General features: G+C 40.2%; 1 long non-coding RNA gene across 5 annotated transcripts in view; it reads right to left on the bottom strand.

The window, feature by feature from the left end:
- The window catches only part of LOC108312365, a 48,148-nt gene extending 27,762 nt beyond the window's left edge, over positions 1 to 20,386 (bottom strand). The window contains exons 1-4 of one of the 5 annotated variants that reach the window (XR_001828606.2): positions 19,961 to 20,386; positions 19,346 to 19,420; positions 16,909 to 17,048; positions 5,460 to 5,543 (exon numbers count right to left, since the gene is read on the bottom strand). This is a non-coding gene — a long non-coding RNA (uncharacterized LOC108312365). The other 4 variants (XR_001828607.2, XR_001828604.2, XR_001828605.2 and 1 more) reach the window with 4 other exon arrangements.
- Positions 20,387 to 21,070: the final 684 nt, after the last annotated feature.

Here is a 21,070-nt window from a genome sequence, read left to right as displayed (position 1 = left end):
CTGATAGGTCAGGTGTCGTGGCTCACACCTGTATTCCCAGTGCTTTGGGATGCCAAGGTGGGAGGATCCCTTGAGGCCAAGAGTTCAAACCCAGGCTAGGCAACATAGCAAGACCCCATCTCTATCAAAAATTTTAAAAATAGCCGTGTATGGTGGCACGTGTTTGTAGTCCTAGCTACTCAGGAGGAACTATGATCACATCACTGTACTTCAGTCTGGGTGACAGAGCAAGACTTTAAAATAATAATAATAATAACAATAATAATACAAAAAAAAGATAAAAAAGAGTTCTGATAAAATAAAACATTGTCTTAATTATATAAAAATAAAGTAACATAAATGAATATTCTCAAATAAACAAAAATAGCATGCCCCACGTGGTAAATGGATTGCTCTATTGGTCCTAATTATTTACTACTCTGTGGACACATCCTATGCCACAAAATTTGTAGCACATTTCCACTCTAACTCTGCTCTCAGTTTTGTGACTTGACTTGGCCAATGAGATATTGGCAAATGAGATGTGAGCAGAGGCTTGAAAAGCACTTGTGAAATTAGGCTTGTTCTTGCTCTAGCCTTTTGCCATGATTGTGAAAACATGTCCAGGCGAGCCTGCTGGAGGATGAGACTCACGTGGTGCAGAGTTGGGAGCAGAGATGGCCCCCATCTCCCAGCCAAGGTTATCCTAGACTGGCTGGCAGACAGCTAACCCCCCTAGAAAAGATCAGAAGAACCACTCAGCTGAGCCCAATCCAAATTGCCCAACCTGCTAATCATGAATGAAATAAATCTTTTTATATGCAATGGGGGTTTGTAGTTGTTTGTTATGGAGAATTTTTGTGGTAATAGATAATATATGTATATACCAAATAGGATATTAGCCATTAATAAAATTCATAATAATCATTATAATAAAATACATATCAATTTTCCAAACACCATCTCACTTGGTAGTCTCAAAAATAACTTTTCATCTTTGTATTTCACATTTTACTGGGTGCTGCATATAGGGCCTTTACTAAGGAAAGGGCTTATTTAATTAATTTAATAGAAGACAAGGTGGCAGAGGAAGTAGATCTGCTCAAGTTGCTCAACAAGGTTCTGTTACCAGGAGACTCAGATTCAGCCTCCCAAGAACTCTCTTCATCAGAACAATCTGCAAGTTGCTGACCTCTCCCATCTTCCAAAATGAAAGGCTTGGTTCCTACCCATTCTTCTGGATCTACCTCAATTTTCATAAAAGTTCCTGAGGGATGTCAGTTTGAATAATTAGAATTGGCATTTTGCTAGCAAGCAAAATAGAGGCCCTTTCTCAGGAAACCACAATGACACTAATATCCTCCGAGAGCATCCTGTCCTCCAAATAACCTGATTTGTTTTCCCTAAATTTGCATTTTCATTTGATCATTAAAAATGAGTTATTCTTTGTTATAGGAAACCTGTGATTCTCTTGACAAGTTTGGCCTGTTGGTTCTCGCAACAAGATCCTGGTGCCGTTCGCTCACTGGACATTCAGTTTCCAGGGGTCACCAGTTATTTAATAAAATCCTGCTCCTAAGAATAAGTATTCACCGCAGCCAACGATGAAGGCATGGAGAATGGCAAAGTGGTAGTGGAAGTGGGAGTGGGGAGCTTTAGTTTGCTTTTACATATCAGTAGGTTAAGAAAACAACCATTATCTATATTAATAGAAGTGTGTGTGTGCATTTGTGTATGTTGATGAGGGAGAAATAGAAAACAGGACAAAACCCTTGAAAGCCTCCCCGTGATGCCAGCAACCTCCATCAGACAGACCTGATAATTTGTGAATCAGAAATAGCCCCAAATACCCTGAGTTTTATTGATAATGGGGCCAGTAAGCAACAACTTCACCTATGTCTCAGGTGTATTTCAGTGTCAGGTTTATGATCCCAAAAGAAGGCCCATTTCTTTTGGGCACCTGCTATGTACTGGTCAGTGTTTTGGGTGCTGGAGAGATACAGACAAATGACTCAATCCTAAACTAGGATGATCTAGTCTGCAATTGTTTGATGTGTCTGTGACACCAGGGAAGAGGTCAATGTTTTGGCTCTGTGATGACTTAATTACAGTAGCCCAATGGGGCTTCTTCCTCCCCTTAAAATTTCTCTGTTTGCTTGATAGCTTGGTTGTTCTTTATATCTTCTGGTGGTTTTACTTTGTGTTGTTCTGGGGTTTGCATTTGACACAGATAAATATTGAATAAAAATATTCATTAAATAAATGTCGAAACAATGATTTTTTTAATGCCTCAAAATGAGTGATCAGCTGGTTGAACAGAATTCACAGAAGACAGTACATGTGTTTGTGTGCACACAAAAATATGTTCAAGAATCAGATCTGATATATATATTTAAGAACCTAAGTACTTTTTCAGCTAAGGATCTTAGGTTGACTTGAATCAAAATTTGACTTACATTTCCCCTACTGCTTAAAGCTTGGTTTGAAGCTTAAATACTTGCGTTCAAAGTACTTCAGCTTTTAACAAAATCCTTTGGATTCCATCAAAATAGTAGATTAAGTATGCTTACCTCAATCCCCTGCTTCACAAAAATGCTGCTGCAAATCTATTTTAATGAATGTTTCACATAAGCCTTTCCTTGAGAAATGATTAGTAGGAAAGTTTAAGATAATCAATTTTAGCTAGAAAAACAAACCATTTCTGCACAAATTTTTCTTTTTTTTTTCTTTTTTCCTACATGAGCAAGGGTTTCAGGAATCAATTTGAACAAATTTAAAATAAGATTTGTTTTTATTAAAGGAGTTTTTTAAATCAGCCTTGAAATCATGTAAGTTATAGGGAAATGAAATTAAAAAAAAAAATTTGCCCTCATGGAGCACTTAAGTATTTTTAAAACATGTTAGTTTCTTTTTGTGTTGTTATACATTTATTATTTTTATGAAATAAATTGGCACTCATGATGAGAGGTCACTATTTAGTGATGCATTATCACATTATCACCAATATTTATGATGACTGAGTAGTACACACATGTATCATTCACATTCTTATTTAGGGTTAGATTTATTTTTACTCTAAGTGCCTGTAATCTATTCAACCTCATAGAATTCAACGGGATTAAAAAATAATCAACATAAATATTTCTTGAATATAGGTGTGATGGTTAATACTGTCAACTTGATTGGATTGAAGGATGAAAGGGTTGATCCCAGGTGTATCTGTGAGGGTGTTAACATTTGAGTCAGTGGGCTGGGAAAGGCAGACCACCCTTAATGTGGGTAGGCACCATCTAATCAGCAGCCAGCGCAGCCAGAATATAAAGCAGGCAGAAAAACATGAAAAGACTAGGCTGGCCCAGCCTCCCAGCCTACATCTTTCTCCCATGCTGGATGCTTCCTGCCTCCGAACATCCAACTCCAAGTTCTTCAATTTTGGGACTCGGACTGGTTCTCCTTGCTCCTCAGCTTGCAGACAGACTATTGAGGGACCTTGTGATCATGTGAGTTAATACTTAATAAACTCCCCTTTATATATATGTATCTCCTATTAGTTCTGTCCCTCTAGAGAACCCTAATACAATAAGTGTAATTTATCATCATACATTCCAAAATTATCTTCTATTTTTGAGACCAGAGGGTTGTGTGATCATACAGAAAAATGTAACTATAATATTGTAGAGCTGGAAAGAACTCAACATAATCCAAGTCCTTCATTTAACACCGGAAATGACTTGACTCATAAAGGTTAAGTGATTTGTTGACCATTCTAACCTCATATACCAAGACAATTTCAGAAATGTTCAGCCTGGAGATGGCAGTTGGAGTAACTTACACATAATTGCCTCTGCTGAGTTTTTTAACCAACCACTTTTGAACTTTCTAGAGTACAATACAAGGGCAAAATGTCAGGCTACATATGGGAGCTAGGGGTGGGTCGTTTGGCTGATGTGTAACCGTGTTGTGTTCTTCATTACTCACGTAATACTCATGCTGCCAAGAGCTCACACCAGAAACTGAGAGGAAGGAGAGAATGAGGATCAGAAAGGAATAGCAAACAACTCCACTGGGGATAGCATGCTGATTCTACACTGGCAAATATTATTTTTTATTTTTGTTTTTATTTTTTTTATTTATTTATTTTTTGAGACGGAGTTTCACTCTTGTTACCCAGGCTGGAGTGCAATGGCACAATCTTGGCTCACCGCAACCTCTGCCTCCTGCATTCAGGCAATTCTTCTGCCTTAGCCAGGACTATAGGCACGTGCCGCCATGCCCAGCTAATTTTTTGTATTTTTAGTAGAGACGGGGTTTCACCATGTTGACCAGGATGGTCTCGATCTCTTGACCTCGTGATCCACCCGCCTCGGCCTCCCAAAGTGCTGGGATTACAGGCGTGAGCCACCACGCCCGGCCATACACTGGCAAATATTGACATAGATATCAAACTTTTGGTTAGAACCATTAGGTGATACGAGTTTCTGAATCAGAGGGTTTCACACCTATATGCCACTCAAAACCAGGTGTGTGGAATAATCCAGACAAGACTAAGGTTTATGAATACTGTTAGTGAGATGCTGAGATAGTGTCCCTGGTTCATGATCAATTATGATAACATTGTGAAAGTTGCCTTCCAGGAGGCTGGCAGTCAGTAAAAGCTTCTTCAGGAGGAATTCCAAATCGAAACTTGCCAACATTTGTATGACTAGTTGAATCTGGTTTTGGGGTGAGGAGGCAGTGTAGGATGGTAGAAAGGACCTGGGCTTTTAAGGGAAACATACCCGAATTGAACCTTTACTCCACTGCAGGGTGATTGTGTGGCTTGTCTGTAAAATGGGAGTAATGATGCTGCTCTGTCAGCATGGTTTTAAGAATTAGATGCAGGGATGTGCAAGGTATAGAGTCGGTACTCAGTGAGTGGTAGTCTTTATAAATTTTTCTCCATCTATTTGAGGAAGGACAATAATAGTACATTGGCTTCCATTATTGAGACTTTATTATTATTATTTGGGAGGCAGGGTCTTGCTCTGTCACTCAGGCTGGAGTACAGTGACGTAATCATTGCTTGCTGTAATCTTGAACTTCTGGGCTCAAGTGATCCTCCTACCTCAGTATCCCGAGTAGCTAGGACTACAGGTGCACGTCACCATGGTTGGCTAATTTTTAATTTTTTTGTAGAGACAGGGTCTCACTATGCTGCCCAGGCTGGTCTTGAACTCCTGGCCTCAAGGGATTCTCCCGTCTCAGCCTTCCAAAAATACACTGTACCCAACCCTGAACCTTTATTAGATGCCAGACAAGAACTTAATAAACAGTCTTTCTGAATCTTCACAACAACCCTATGGACTGAATATTATTGACATCATTTTTCATAAATAGGAAACTTAGACTCACTAAGTTTATGTAACATAGCAAGGTCAAGGACACTTGAAAAGTAAGATACAGAGGCAGGGTTGCAACCAGTGTATCCAGCTTTTCCCTACCATTCTACACTCTCTCTCACGTCGTTTGGAGTCTGGAGACTGATTCCGCTCCATAGATGGTCCTTCTTTCCATGTCTGTTTAGGCTGAAAAGAAAGATATGCATCATTAACTAATAAAGATGACTTTAAAATCTCAGAACTAACTCTTTAAAATGAATGTGTGGGAGAAAAGTTCCAAATTTCTACAGTTTTTAGTTGAGACCCTCAAAAACCAAGGTGAAACTAAAAGACAGTGAGACAGATGTTTGACTTTTAGCTTAAACAGTGAAATTTTTAGTGCTCTGTGTTTGTTTTAGAACATATTTTATAGCAACTGCTCTCAAAATGATGAGAAGAGAGAAATCTCTTTTAGTGTTTGGAAGCACTTATTTTTTTCATTTTCGTTTGAATTACAATGTTACAATTGGCTTTAGAAGGTAAAGTTTTTAAGATATTTATCCTAACTTCCGACGTTAGCTGATTTCCATTAGCTCTCTGCTGCAGTGAAATTCAGGTAAACACAATTTTATTTCATGCCTTCCGTTAACAAAGTCAAAAGATTAAAACATACAAGGTCATGTTCCTTTCAGTCTGACAAAGCATTTAGCTGGGATTATATTTATTGCCTTGGGGTTTTCTTGCTTCTAAAAGATTGTCCTGATTTCTTTGGGTTAAGCTGGCTGGTGACACCTTGTTATCTGAACTTGTAGGTGGAGATGGTGGTTGGTTGTTTTTCCACCCCAGGACCTGCAGGGACCTGGCAGGGGGCTCTCCCCTTCTGACAGGTTCCCTGCAGGTCCTGGGGTGGAAAAACTTTGGGAAAACAGCCTTATAGCAAATCTGCTCACTGCTTAATTAATACAATTGCATATCAATTTGTTACCTTACTGATCTGTCCTTTTCTCAGTGTTACTATATTTGGAAAGATAAATTACCACCAGTTAATCCACCAACAAGTATTTTAACAACATTTTAAAGGGTATCTAGCAAGCTATTGACACCCCGGCAGTTGCAAGGAAGTGTAGCATACTGGAATGAGCAAGAGTTCCTGGTGAAGAAAGTTTGAGTCTGATGATGATAAGACAGTAATGCTGCTGTAGATAATGCTGGCAGGGGTCATAACCGCCCATTACTGAGCATCTTTCAGTTCTCAGAATTAGTGATTTGTCTGTTTTTAAATCTCACACTTTCCAACACGACTTTCTAAAACTCACACAACTTCTTGTTAACTGGTGCAGCATCTGCGGCATGGTACTAACTCTTGGGTCACTTACTGTAATGTCGCAGTTAGGAAATAATGTGCATAATACAAATGTGATGCCAGAAATGTAAGCTACATCCCTTCACCTCTGGAAACTGCATTTTCCTGGGGATGATCATACCTATGAATTTTTTTTTTTTTTTTTTTTTTTTTTTTTTTTTTTTTTTTTTTTTTTTTTTTTTTTTTTTTTTTTTTTTTTTTTTTGAGGCGGAGTCTCACTCTGTCGCCCAGGCCGGGGTGGAGCGTAGCGATCTTGGCTCACTGCAGTCTCCACCTCCCGGGTTCAAGCTGTTCTCCTGCCTCCAGCCTCCTGAGTAGGTGGGATTACAGGCGCGTGCCACCATGCCCGGCTAATTTTTTGTATTTTTAGTAGAGATGGGACTTCACTGTGTTAGACAGGTTGGTCTCGATCTCCTGACCTTGTGATCCGCCCGCCTCGGCCTCCCAAAGTGCTGGGATTACAGGAGTGAGCCGCCGTCACGCCAGGCCTGGTACCAGTGAGATATTAAAGGGTAGTTGTAAGGATCAAGGAAGAGATAATGCAATGTGCCAGGTGTACAGAAGACGTTTCATAATTTGTAGTAATTATTAATATTATTATTATTACTGGACATAGTCTTGGCCTCTAAGAAGTCTCAGTGATGGGAGGAAAGGTTTAAGAATGCGATCAACAGTGACAAGTGCTAGAGAGGAGCCAAAAGTTAAAGGAAATAAGACTCAAGAATATTGCTTTGTTAGCTCAGAGATTTTGGAAAAGGAACTCAGGGAAGTCATGAGGCTGGGCATGAAGGACTCACTGAAAATGCATGCACATTCGCTGCGTGTGGTGGCTCATGCCTGTAATCTCAGCACATTGGGAGGCCGAGATGGGAGAATTTCTTGAGCCCAGGAGTTTGAGATCAGTGTGGGCAAAATGGCGAAACTCTGTCTCCACTAAAAAAAAAAAGAAAGAAAAAAGAAAAAAAAAATTAGCCAGACATGGTGGTGCACATCTGTGGTTCCAGTTACTTGGGAGGCTAAGGTGGGAGTGAGGAACTTGTGTTAACTTCTCCTCCCAAGTCCGCAAGGGGCGTGGTTTTAAAGGCAAGAACTTCCCAGTGCCATACCTCCATCCACACACCCCCCATCCGGAAGCCTAGAGTTCTTTGTCTAACTATCGCGCTGGCGGGAAAGGTAGACAGTCCAGGTGAGCTCCCTTTGTTTAGAAAGTCGGCGAAAAGCTATGGAAGGACTGTGGGCCCGGCAACCAATCCAGCATTAGAGTCAAAAACCCATCACTCCAGAGGAAGTTTGAAAGAACTCCTCTCACTGGACAAGGACTTGAATGGGGCAGGAGTGACTCCCAGATTAAAAGTCCCCCTGCCCCTTACCTGTGCGGACGTCATCTCTGGATCCCCTCCCACGGCAGCGTGGGAATTTCCTCTCTCTCTCTCCCCCTACTTCTCTTTCTCTCTCTTTCTCTCTGCCTAATAAATCGCTTTTCTGCAAAAATTCTTTGGGTCCGATATTTACGTGAAAGAGCCCACTACACCTCCAGGGCCTCTTCCCCCTGCTGGCGGGGGCGTGGGGGGGCAGGGGGCGGGGGCCAAGAACCTGGAACACCCTGTTACAGGAGGATCACTTGAGCCCAGGTGCTTGAGGCTGCAGTGAGCTGTGATTATTCCACTGCACTCAGCTTGGGCAACAAAGCAAGACCTTGTCTCAAAAAATAAAAACAACAACAATAAAAAGAAATTCACACACTCATCCCTGCGCATTGCAATGCATTAGACAGTGTCCCACAGCATACTCTCTTACTTGCTAGTCTCACACTGGGACTGTGTTAAAACTAATTTCCAAGCCTCCTCTCCCTGGTCTTTGGGTAGCTCCATTTATGTTTCTGGGACAGACTCAGTCCCATTGTTCTCTTCAACTGGTCCTGCTGAAGCTGCCAGGGACGGCTTCTCTTCCACAGAGGAAAGGCTGAATGTGTTGAAGCTGCCTTCAGTCTTAGCCTCGGGGTTTGTGAACAGCAAACTCTAAAGAGTTATAGTCCACCGAATGCTGCACAAAGAGACTGAATTGATAAGAGCTGTGTCTCTGTCACCTGTTAACTGTTAATTGTCATTAGCTTTGTTGTCTAGTTTGTTGACAGCGGACTGAGAGACATCCAAATGCTGCTCTATTTTGCCTCTGCAATTGTTACAGCAAATCTCAGCACTGTACTTGTTTTGGTCTTTGCTAGTTAATAATAAATTTAAATTATGTAAACAAAATCTTGCTTCTCTTGAGTATTTCAGCTTTTCTGTCCTTCCCCTTGGCTGCACTAAATCTGCATGAGAACAACACTGAGCCTCAGAAGCACCTTTATAGAGATATCTCAACTAACACTGCTGAAAAACAGCTCACAGGTGGCATCTACTTATTTGTTTGTTTGTCATATCAAGTTTAAAAAATAGGTAATACATGTTCATAGTAAAGTTTTCAAATGGAAAAAAAAAAGGGTTAGTGGCTGGGCATGGTGGTGCATGCCAGTAATCCCAGCACTTTGGGAGGCTAAGGCAGGTGGATCACCTGAGGTCAGGAGTTTGAAACCAAACTGACCAACACGGAGAAACCCTGTCTCTCCTAAAAATACAAAATTAGCTAGGCATGATGGCACATGCTTTTAGTCCCAGCTAACTCAGGAGGCTGAGGCAGGAGAATTGCTTGAATCCAGGAGGCAGAGGTTGCAGTGAGCCGAGATCACGCCATTGCCCTCCAGCCTGGGCAACAAGAGTGAAACTCCATCTCAAAAAAAAAAGTTTAGTAGTGGAAAGTAAGTCTCCTTTCCCAATTTCCCATTCTACTTTTTTTTACAGCATATTTGTGGCATGATATAATCCGATCTGAGTACAGATGAAATTTGAGGTTTCATGTTATGGAAAATGAATGTTTCCAACTTTGTCAATGCTGTCACTTTACAACTATGAATACATTGAATTTACTGACAAGAAGTACTCCCTGCACTGAAATATGACAGCAGCAGCAACAGACAGGAAAGAGAACAGAGAGAGAAAAGAGAGCACATTAGAAGTGAGTGAAGACAACACCTAGACCTCTGATGAGGCTTCCCAACACCAACTTTCCCATTCCTAAGCTGGCATGTGACCAGCTCATGGAAGGACAGATTAGGGAGCTTCGTGGTGAAAGGTACCATGGAAGTCAGACTCTACCCCTACGGAACTTCAGAGAAAGCACCAAAGTCCTTTGCTCTAGCTTTGCAAAATAATTTCAAAAGTTGTTTTGAAAACAAAATCTACATAGTCATCAGGATTTCAGGGAATCACTCATATTTCCCTGGCTGTCCTGACACTCTTATTACCACTTCACAGCATGAAACCAAGAATAGAAAAATCTGCTTACGATGCTTACCCATAGGTGTTTCTTCCACATGCCTATTTTCATTAAAAAGAATAAAAAATAAAAAACTAAAATAAAAACAAACAAGCAAATGAAAATTCCAAAAGTCAAAGAAAAGCCTCAAGAATCCTTCTGTGCCCCAGGATGCTCTCAATTTCTTTCTAAGCCTGACTTCTTGGGTCTCCTGCATTAGGGTCAGGGTAAGTACAAACCAATTGTTTATTTTGTTTGTCATTTACCTGCACAAGATTATTTTGACGGAGATGGTACTGGAAGTTCAATTAGGCACTCATTAATTTAAATATTTCACACATGGATCATAAAAGGTAAATTTCACTCCCACCTACCACCACGCCCTTAATCTTCCCTAAATTCTCTAGACTTTGGAAATCCCCAGTAGAGCTAACAAACCTGAGAAACCTAATGAAAGCTGGGCAAGGTTGCTCACGCCTGTAATCCCAGCACTTTGGGAGACCACGATAAGAAGAGACGGCCTGAGCTCAGGAGTTCGAGACCCAGCCTGGGAAACATGACAAACCTCTGTCTATACAAAAAATACAAAAATTAGCCAGGTGTGATAACACAGGTTTATAGTCTCAGCTACTCAGGAAGCTGAGGCTAGAGAATCACTTGAGCCTGGGAGGTTGAGGCTACAGTGAGCGGTGATCACACCATTGCCCTCCAGCCCGGGTGAGAGAGTGAGACCTTGTCTCAAAAAACAAAAACCAAGAAAACAACAAAGAAAAACACCTAATGAATTTAATCTCAGGCCAACCAAACTGAGATTTAATCATTATTAATTCATTATTTAATAAGATAATAAGTTCCATTTCAACAACTCTTCCACAATGATAAATAAATAGTACACTATGCATCTGTGAGATCAAGTGGTTTGTTCAGTTCTCCACTCCCCATAACCTAGTCCTCTTTTCTTCCCCTACTTTATTTCCAAATGCACTTAAAATTATGTACCTCTCAATTTACACATAGCTAGGAACTTAACCTGGGAGAATTTGTCTCTCCAGCAATATGTAGTTCCTAGCATATACATTTTGATTCTAAGTTTAATTACTGATTCTAAGTTTCTTGAAGCCAGGGTCTGTGTCTTACTTTACATCACGTTTGTAACTTCTAAAATGCTATGAATAAATGATGCCCAAGTGAGTGACTAAAAGGAAATTTAAAACTTGACATATGAAACAACAGATTCAAAATTTAGGAAGGTCAAAGGGGCATGAAAGACCTCAAAGATAATTATAAAAGATTAAAGCAGCAGCAGAGAGATAATGTATGCCGATTTCTTAGAAAAGCAAGGACCATCACAAAGCATTAAAAATTTCCAATACTTTCTTTTTTAAGTGAGAGGACTAAAGCCATCTATTGCTTCTTTCTTTTTAAAGTTTTCAATTGTAAAAATTAGCCTACCTTCCAAACATGTTTGGAATATATAAGTTGTCCATCTGCCTCTTTGCTACTTATTGGGAAGAACTATGCTCAGGGTCATTAGAAAAGTAATTCTTGATTTTTCAAGAAAATCCCAGATGTGACCTGCACATTGATAACAGAGAATTTAGTTTGCCAGCAAGGGCTGAATTGGATTTTGGTTGTATTTTTTAATTTTTTATTTTTTTGGTTGTATTTGTCCTTTCTTTTTCAAGGACAAATTCAAATCTCCTCTTTCTTCTTGTCCATGACAGTTACTCTGTTGGAAAACTGCACTATGATATACATATTTTGAGATAGTAAAACAAAAAAACCAATTGACGATTCCTCAAGGACCTAGAAATAGAAATTCCATTTGACCCAGCAATCCCATTACTGGGTATGTATCCAAAGGATTATAAAGCTTTCTACTATAAGGACACATGCACACGAATGTTCATTGCAGCACTGTTTACAATAGCAAAGACCTGGAACCAACCCAAATGCCCATCGATGATAGACTGGACAGGGAAAATGTGGCACATATATACCATGGAATACTATGCAGCCATAAAAAACGATGAGTTTGTGTCCTTTGTAGGGACATGGATGAACCTGGAAACCATCATTCTCGGCAAAATGACACAAGAACAGAAAATCAAACACCGCATGTTCTCACTCATAGGTGGGTGTTGAACAATGAGAACACATGGACACCAGGAGGGGAGCATCACATACTGGGGTCTGTCAGGGGGAAATAGGGGAGGGACGGTGGGGGTGGGGAATTGGGGTGAGATAGCATGGGGAGAAATGCCAGATACAGGCAATGGGGAGGAAGGCAGCAAATCACACTGCCATGTGTGTACCTATGCAACAATCTTGCATGTTCTTCGCATGTACCCCAAAACCTAAAATGCAATAAAAAAAAAAAGAAAAAAAAACCAAAAAACCAATTGATATGTTTTTTGAGAATCCATTTGTGAGATCCAAGTATCAAATTCAACTCTGAAATGTCATACCTGGGGATGCAGTTGTTAGCCTCCTAATCCTGCTCTCAAGAATACTACATGAGAGGGGCTGAGTGATCATGCAAACCAGATGCTGTAAATGAGGCTACTTTGTCTAAAATGACCAAGTCTTTAGTGGAATTTAATCACTTGGACCCTGGCACTATTTAAACACCAAACAGTATGATCCAATGGTACAAACTGTCAGTCATCAATCATGTATACACAGCATCTATTAATGTTACCTGGATGACCCTTTACTCTGAAGTAATGACAGTAAGTTTCAATTTGTTAATACAAATGATGGGCATTTAAAAGTGAGAGAAGGAAATTATTATGGAATATATGTTGTCACATAAATTTACATTTTGACCAAACTCTGGGCTCCATGTGGGACCTGAGGACAATAGTAATAAGTTCTCTTTAACTTGAGTACAACTTGTGAAGCAGAAACTTTTGCCTAAAACATAAAGTTCTAAAATAGGTCGGGCATGGTGACTCACACCTGTAATCCTCGCACTTTGGGAAGCGATGGATCACTTGAGACCAGGAGTTTAAGACCAGCCTGGTTGACATGGTGAAATCCTGTCTCTACTAAAAATACAAAAAGTTAGCTGGGCGTAGTGGTGCACACCTGTAATCCAGCTACTCTGGAGGCTGAGCTATGAGAATCACTTGAACCTGGAAGGTGGAGGTTGCAGTGAGCCAAGATCATACCATTGCACTACAGCCTGGGCGACAGAGCAAGACCCTGTCTCAAAAAAAAAAAAAAAAAGGTTCTGAAATAACTTCCAAAGTAAATACAAAATGGCCACCACAAATGCAAGAGTATGATGATATTTAAATTTATTTTCTTCTGAAGTACTTGATGCAATTCAAAAAAAAAATGACTACATGTGAGGGACTTTAGAAAAAATATACATGTTAAGAAAAACTAGAAGGAAATTTGCAAAACTAGAAATAGTCATGTGGGCTGGTAAGATTACAGATGGGTTTTTCTCTTCCAAATTTTATGAATTGTTGTAATAAAAAGAAAATGGCTCAATTGTGCTTTAGGTCTAGAGTTTGATTGATCAGGTTGGGAGTGCTCTGGGCACTGGCTTTTCCCCTGGAATGGTCTACTGTTTGCAGAAGCTGCTTTTGAGTTTTTATTAAGTCATACAGGAAAAGAAGAAGGGATACGTATGTGTGTATTTGTGTGTGTGTGTGTGTGTGTGTGTGTTTGGTTCTTCCTTATAATGCTGCCATTTTTTTCTGAGTGAAAAAGTGTATTTTCTTTGTACACATTCTCTTTTTCTCCCTTTGCCTGCTTTCTAGGACAACTTGCTGAAAAAAATATCAAGACAACAAAAGATCTGGTTACAAGTAATTATATTTTCCTGTTCTATGCCATTGTACATGTATAAAAACAGTCTCATAATCTGCAGAAACGCACATGATTACCACACCCTTCAGCAAACTTCCCAGATCGTATTAGTAGGTTAAGGAAATTTTCAAGTCACTTGCAAAATGCAATTAAAAGATAGCACCTTTTCTGTGTGTAAGCAGTCCTCTGCATACAGTCGTTCTATGTTAATACATTTTGGCTTTAAGTGTAAAAGTAAAACTGAGAGATAAGATAATATTGAATAGTGAATGAAGTGGGAAAATACTACAAGTCTGAATAAATATTTGTTTGCTACTCTTAGTCCCTCAACAGGTCTTAGACTCAGTTTCCCCATCTGTACAATGGCTACGATGTTCTTACTCTGTCTGTCTCAGAAGATTGACGTGAAAATGCTATAAAAGTACTGGCTAAAAATAGGTCTGTGCAGGCCAGTCTGAGTTTCATTTTGTTGTTGTTTTCTCTGCAAACCACCAAGAAAACCTTCAAATCTTCTCTCCAAGAGCACATCCTGTTCATCCGGCCAACCTCCTTTTGTTATGTAGCTGACACACATTTCATCCTCCCTAGTACTGGCATTCACAAGCATGGATCTACATGCAATCAGACCCCTTAAGCTGCCCGGAGATTTATTTTCAGTGACTCATGATGCTCATTGAAACCAGAAGGACCATCATCCAAAGCCACTGTGTCTGGCACTAGGTCTTTCCAGACAAGAGCTCTTTGCTGGCAGTAGGCTGAATGACTCTTTTGCAATAATATTCTATGACCAAAATGTCTCTGGAGGACTTTTAGTTTACTGTCATCTGTGGAAAATAGGAAGCCGGCATGAGGCTTTCTAAATTCTTAATGTATTTGGTAGGATTTTGAAACAAGTCATAGCTACAGGCAGAAATAGTAAAAAATGAAGCCCAGGCTGACTCATGAAATACAGGAACTTATAGTTGCCTTGACATCAAGTTGCTCCTGGTCTGTCTTTTTAATTTGCCAATATTTCTCTTAAGCATTTTGATGTGATTTTGTAGTTGTTCACAATAAAAGGTAAAGATTTCAGGGTATGTCTTCTTTCCCTTCAAGAATATAGCAATGGAAACTCAGAGTTCTTGGTCTATCCACAGGACAAAGAAAAAATTATAGGGCGTCTTTGAAATATCAGAGGAGCTAGGAGGTAGGAGGCAGGTGTTCAGCAGGGATTTGGGGGAGGAGGGGAAAACCTGGGTGCTGGGGGAAGAGAAACAAATACAGTGCAAAGGGGGCTATGCCTACCCGCGAGGCAGCTTCAGGAACCAGAGGAGAGCTGTGTAAATTTAAATATAAACATAAAACAAGGAGAAGAAAAACCATTGAATGAATATTTATTTGAGGGTGGGGACTGGTTTCTCTGAGTTTAGGACAGTATTAAACTCATGATAAGGGATAAGGGCCTGGCCAGGTAGCTCACACCTGTAATCCCAGCACTTTGGGAGGCTGAAGTGGCAGGATCACCTTAGCCCAGGAATTCAAGACTGATATGGACAACATAGCAAGGCCCCATCTCCACAAAAAATTAAAAAGTAGCCAGGCGTGGTAGCACACACCTGTAGTCTCAGCTACTCAGGAGGCTGAGGTGGGAGAATCGCTTGAGCCCAGGAGGCTGAGGCTGCAGCAAGCCGTGATGATGCCACTGCACTACAGCCTGGGTGGCAGGGCAAGACCCTGTCTGTAATAAATAAATAAACAAACCCATGATAGGGCTTGATGGGTTGGGGAAGAGGGGCTAACATTTCATATTATCCCTATTAAACATGGGCAAAACAGATCCATTTTCTGTTTACAGAAAGCATATGGTGGAATAGATTATTGTACAATTAGACAATCACCTAAGTTGACCATAATTATAAAATGTGAGAGGTGCTACAATTAAGAGAAAACCACTGGGAGCTAAGAAGAATGCACGGCTATCTCACACCTGTTCTAGTTGTGGGTCAATCAAAGATTTCCTTAAGGTGGAGACCTCTGGGCTGAGACTGGTAGGATCTCTGGAGGTACGGGAAAATGAGGAACCTCTCTGTGAGCTGTAGAGAAAGCCAGAGTCCAGAGCAGATGGCTTCAAAGGGACCACTCTGAGACTGGGAAAGTGATCAGGAGAAAGGTATTCACCATAGATTACGGATTCCTGAGGACGGTGTGGGATCATTGGAAGGGAAGGAAAGCAAAGCCTGGGGCGCTGGGTGAAGGCCTCCTCTGCCCATTCCTGCCCCTTGGCAAGGACTTGCTTACATAATCCAGTCTCTGCATTTGCTGCATTGTTTACAAAGTACATCTGCCACTTCTCCAGCTCTTGACCCTTACCTGCATGGCCTTTTGTGGGAAAGACCTGGAAACTCTTAAAAGTAGGTGTGAATGCCCCAGGAAGCTGTAACACTGAACTCCTTGGGAACTCTAAGAAATGGAAAGAAATTGACGAAAAACATACTTCTTAGGTGAGGCTGAAGACCAGGGGTTTGGGATCCAAGTGGCCGCTGCCTCCTGCTGGCAGAAGAGAGAGCAAGTGACAGTTCATAGCTTGGAGCTGAAAAGCCTCTAATTTATAAGATGAATCTCAGATTGTCCCAATGCACTCGAATGGAGAGCACTATATTGGTCTAACGATCACGAAGTTTCTGCTTTATCTTAACTTTCAAAGATGAGTTGAGTCCTTTTCTGTCCAAAATGATAGCCACTAGGCACATGAGGCTGTTGAAATGTGCCTGGTCCCAACTGCAATGTGCTGTAGGTATAAAATCCACACCAGATTTTGAAGCCTTAGTAAAAAGGAAGGTAAAAGCTCTATTAACAATTTTTCAATTGGTTGCTTGATGAAATGATGGTATCCTGGATATGTTGTGTTAAATAAAATACTTTATTAAAATAAATTCCTCTTTCTTTCCCCTCTTTTTAGGTATGAGTTACTAGAAAGTTTAAAATGACACCTTCACATTTGTGCCTCACATTCTTTCTACTGAGCAGCGCTAGTCTAATCAGACAAAACATCACCTTTTCTATTTCATCTCTTCTCCTGTGGATAGCAATGTCACCCACTGCAGCGATGTGATTCAGAACATCAGTGATGGAAAAGAAGTGCCACCTGGTTCTGTGTTCACTTCACTGTGCTTCATTCTCCTCACCTCAGTGATCTAAGACAGAGGGAAAAAAATACTCTGGCCTATACAAACCTCTGCTTCCTTGAAGTTTCTGCCAATAGAAGGATGGGTTGGCCGCTCTTCTCCTGGCTCCCCTGAGCTTGTCATCTGCCTGGCTTCCCAGGCACTTGTGCATTGAGGATTGTTCCTGCCAGTTCTGCCTTTCACAGATGTGGCTTTGGGGAAGGACCTACAACAGTTCTCAGGGCACCGGGGGAAAAGGTGGCATTGGGCCAGGGTTTTTTTTTTTTTTCTTTCCAAATACAGTGTTTACAAAAGCAGCTGTGAAGCCCTTGCTTCCCTTAACACAGAGCCATAGACTTGCCACCTCTGTTCTCCTTAAAACTGGAAGAGGCCACTCCCAGGAGAAGCTGCATTTTTAGATGGATTTCTTCAAATCCCCCAAAGCCTGCAGTATGTAAAAAAAAACAAACAAAAAAACAAAAACAAAAAACAAGCAAAAATCCTGCAAAAACAAAACCGAATGAACCACTAATGAAGTCGTTTCAAATCTGATGGCAGAGTGAGCAAGCATTTATCTCTCTCCCCTTGTCAAGCCAGCCTCAGGAAATGTCTAGAGTTCATCTTAAGGGACCTAATGGAGATAGATTTAGAGCTGAATTCCAATGATATAGAAGATTTTGGGTTGAGAGAGAAGTGAATGAGATTATTATAATAGCTTGTGTTGATTAAGCCCCTTTTGACCCCGTTATCAATCATTCTTTACAATAGTCCCATGGGGTGAGGACAGTTGTCAACTTCCGTTTTGCAGCAATATAAACTGAGGCAAGGGGTTGCTATGTAAGTTGCTTAAAGTCATAAGCTTAAAGGCAGCAAAGACTGTTTCTAACCTAACTCTAGAGCCAGTGCATGCAACTTCTCCAAACCTCCCTACTACCCTGTCTTCCATATGTGAAGGGGCTGCAGAAGAAATGAGCAAGCTTGGCTCATCTGTGTGTTCCCATCGGCAAATTTAATCTTTCCCCATAAGTTCCAAAATTTTGTGAGCCTGCAGACATTTTTGTAACCTCTGAAATATTCATGATCGTTCCTACACTTAATGCAAGGGCTTGGCTTCCGTGGTGTTGATGGAGAGCATATTGGATAGAAGATAACTTCCTATATGTGATATTTTAAACTTCTAAATGCTGCATCCCACTGAAATGTAAGTTTTTTGAGGAAGGAGGTATTTCTTATTTGTCTTTGTGTTCTGAGTTTCTATGGCAATGTCTGGCATGCATTGGTGTCTATTAACTACAACTAAGCCTTCCTTCCAAGTCACACTTGAATAAAATGAGCAAAAACAAAGATTGAAGAGTTAATATTTCCTCTCCAAAGAACAAGGAAACACTTACTCACTGGAAGATAATATTACTTATTATCTCTTATGTAATCTTTTAAATTCCTTTCACCCAGAAACTTTAATTACCAATGGGCAAATGTTTCTCTAATTATTTGGACCTAATTCCTATGTCATAGTCAAATAATTGGGCTTGTAAATTTTAACAAGAATAACTACAAGCAAGTAAACAAACCAAATAATGCAAACATTCATATTTCACAGACCTTTTTGAATAAAAAAGAAAATATTTTTGGTAACTGATAATTTTAGGGAACTGATTATATTCTATTCATTCCATTTTTCCCTGCTCAAAAAGCATAAAACAAATGTTCATTTTTTTATGAGTCAAAATTGCAACATGTATAAATAATTGGTTTTCAATGATGCATGCAAATAATAACAAAACTTGTTTTAAATGTGGAAGCAATTGTGGATATAATTACAGAGTATGCAGTTCAGCACCCTTTTGCTCATCAATATATATGGACCCTCTAATGGATGTTCATCATTCCTTGGGAATCAAATCTGGCAGATCAGATTCAAAGAAGATCATTCTTCCTGGTTGTCAAATAGATAATAGCCCAAAAACCAAATCAATAGCAATATCCAAATCAATTGTACCATTTAGAACAGCAAGGCCCACTTAAAACTCAAACTCCAATTTGGTTAGTACTCAGAAAGAAATATTAATTACAGGGATACAAAACATGCTGTATAAATCTTACCTCTTCTCATTTGACCTCTCCCCCTCCAATTTTAGTGGATAGTAGCCAACAGGAGTTTATTGGCTTTGGTTTCAGTGGTTGGGGATGGGTGAGAAAAGTTGCTTCCTGTATTTACATATAACTCATGTGTTTGTGTGGACCTACTGGCAACCATTCTTGCCATTGTTAAAAAATGCATAGTAATTTCTCAGTTTTACAAATTTTGCAAACTTTGGATTACTCACATTTGTAATTCCAAACTGCAATTAAAATTCTATGGCTTTGTGCCATTTCCTCTAGAACATTCCTTTTTGGGTAACCTGTAAAAGACAAGGGGATGAGGGGGTCCTATAAACGCTATGAAGCTGGCCAGAATGACTTCAAGAAGGCAGCTTTGGAAATGAAGGTGCAAAGCGTCAAAAGTCAATGGGCACTGCCTGCCATCTTTGTTCTATCATCTATTGCTATGACACCCCTGTTTCCAGTCCTAAGCCAATGTAATACGTAAGCTGATCCCGAAGTCTAGAGAGGAATTAGTGAGCTGGCGAAGGGCAAGAAGGAGGGAGATGATAGCGGGTTTGAACAAGCTGTGCAAATGTTCAAATGCCAGGGAGAGATGGCTCATCTGAGGAGATGAGAGGAGGTTGGAAATGATGGAGCATTGCTTGTGTGTAAAGCTGAGATTGAGCAGCCAGCTAGGGTAAGATCATGTAAACTTGGGCAGGACATGCATAGCCGTATAGAAATCAATTGCAACATTTAGAATAGCAAGGCCCAATCAAAACCCAAACCCTAATTGTATTAGTACTCAGAAAGAAAGGTGAATGATAGGAATACAAAATATACTATGTAAAGCTTACCTCTTTTCAGTTGACCCTCCTTCCTTCTATTTCAGTGGATAGAATTGGCAAAAGAGGCACATTAGCTTTGGTTTAAAGTTCATTCTGAAAGTTAGGCCATTTGGTGAAATTGTTCAAAGATGGAGAAACCATTAGATTTCAGTTTTAGAAATGGTAAAATCCATCCTAAAGATGTGGTTGGGGTTGAGGAATGGATAGATCTTTAAGATGTAGAATTAACACCATTGATGACTGGCAGTCAGAGTGAGTTTAGGACAACACCCACATTTCTAGGCAGGTAACTTGAAAGACAACGGTGCCACTGATCAAAATAGGTATTTTTAAGTATTATGGTTATTATTAGAGAGCAAATATGGCACATGGGATGGAGATTTTAAAAAAGAAGATAGTGGCCCATTCCTGTAATCCCATCACTGGGGGAGGCTGAGGTGGGAGGATTGCTTGAGCTCAGGAGTTCAAGACCAGCCTGGGAAACATGGAGAAACTTCATCTCTACAAAAAAATACAAAAAAAGTTTTAGCCAGGTGTGGTGGTGCATGCCTGTGATCCCAGCTGCTTAGGAGGCCGAGGTAAAAGAATTGCTTGAACTCAGGAGATTGAGGTTGCAGTGAACCGAGATGAGTCCCTGCCATCCAGCCTGGGTGACAGAGTGAGACCCTGTCTCAAAAAAGAAGAAGAAGAAGAAGATAATGTTTTATAGAGATTTTTCTTTAGCATGTGGCTCTCTAATGTGCACAGCTAAAAGAGGAAAAGCAACGATATCAGAAACAACAAAGGGATGCCCAACACCCAACTCCCAGAAATTCTGATTTAATTGGTTAGAGTGGAGCCAGGCATTAGGTGTTCTTTGTTTGCTTGCTTTTTAAAATTATTATTATAGTAAAAAAACAACAACATACGTGAAATACACCCTCTCAACAAATTTTTAAGTGTACAGTACAGTATTCTTAACTACTGCCCATTGTTACACATCTGTTGTGCAAATCTCTAGACATTTTTCATCTTGTGTGACTGAAAGTCTATACATTGAACAGCAGCTCCCCATTTCTCACTCTCACTAGCCCTTGGTAGTCACCATTCAAATTTCTCCTTCTATGAGTTTGCCTGCTT

This window comes from Cebus imitator, unplaced genomic scaffold (genome assembly GCF_001604975.1).
Source record: "Cebus imitator isolate Cc_AM_T3 unplaced genomic scaffold, Cebus_imitator-1.0 Scaffold124, whole genome shotgun sequence".
Taxonomy (NCBI): Eukaryota; Metazoa; Chordata; class Mammalia; order Primates; family Cebidae; genus Cebus; species Cebus imitator.
This window is presented reverse-complemented; position numbering and strand designations above follow the sequence as displayed.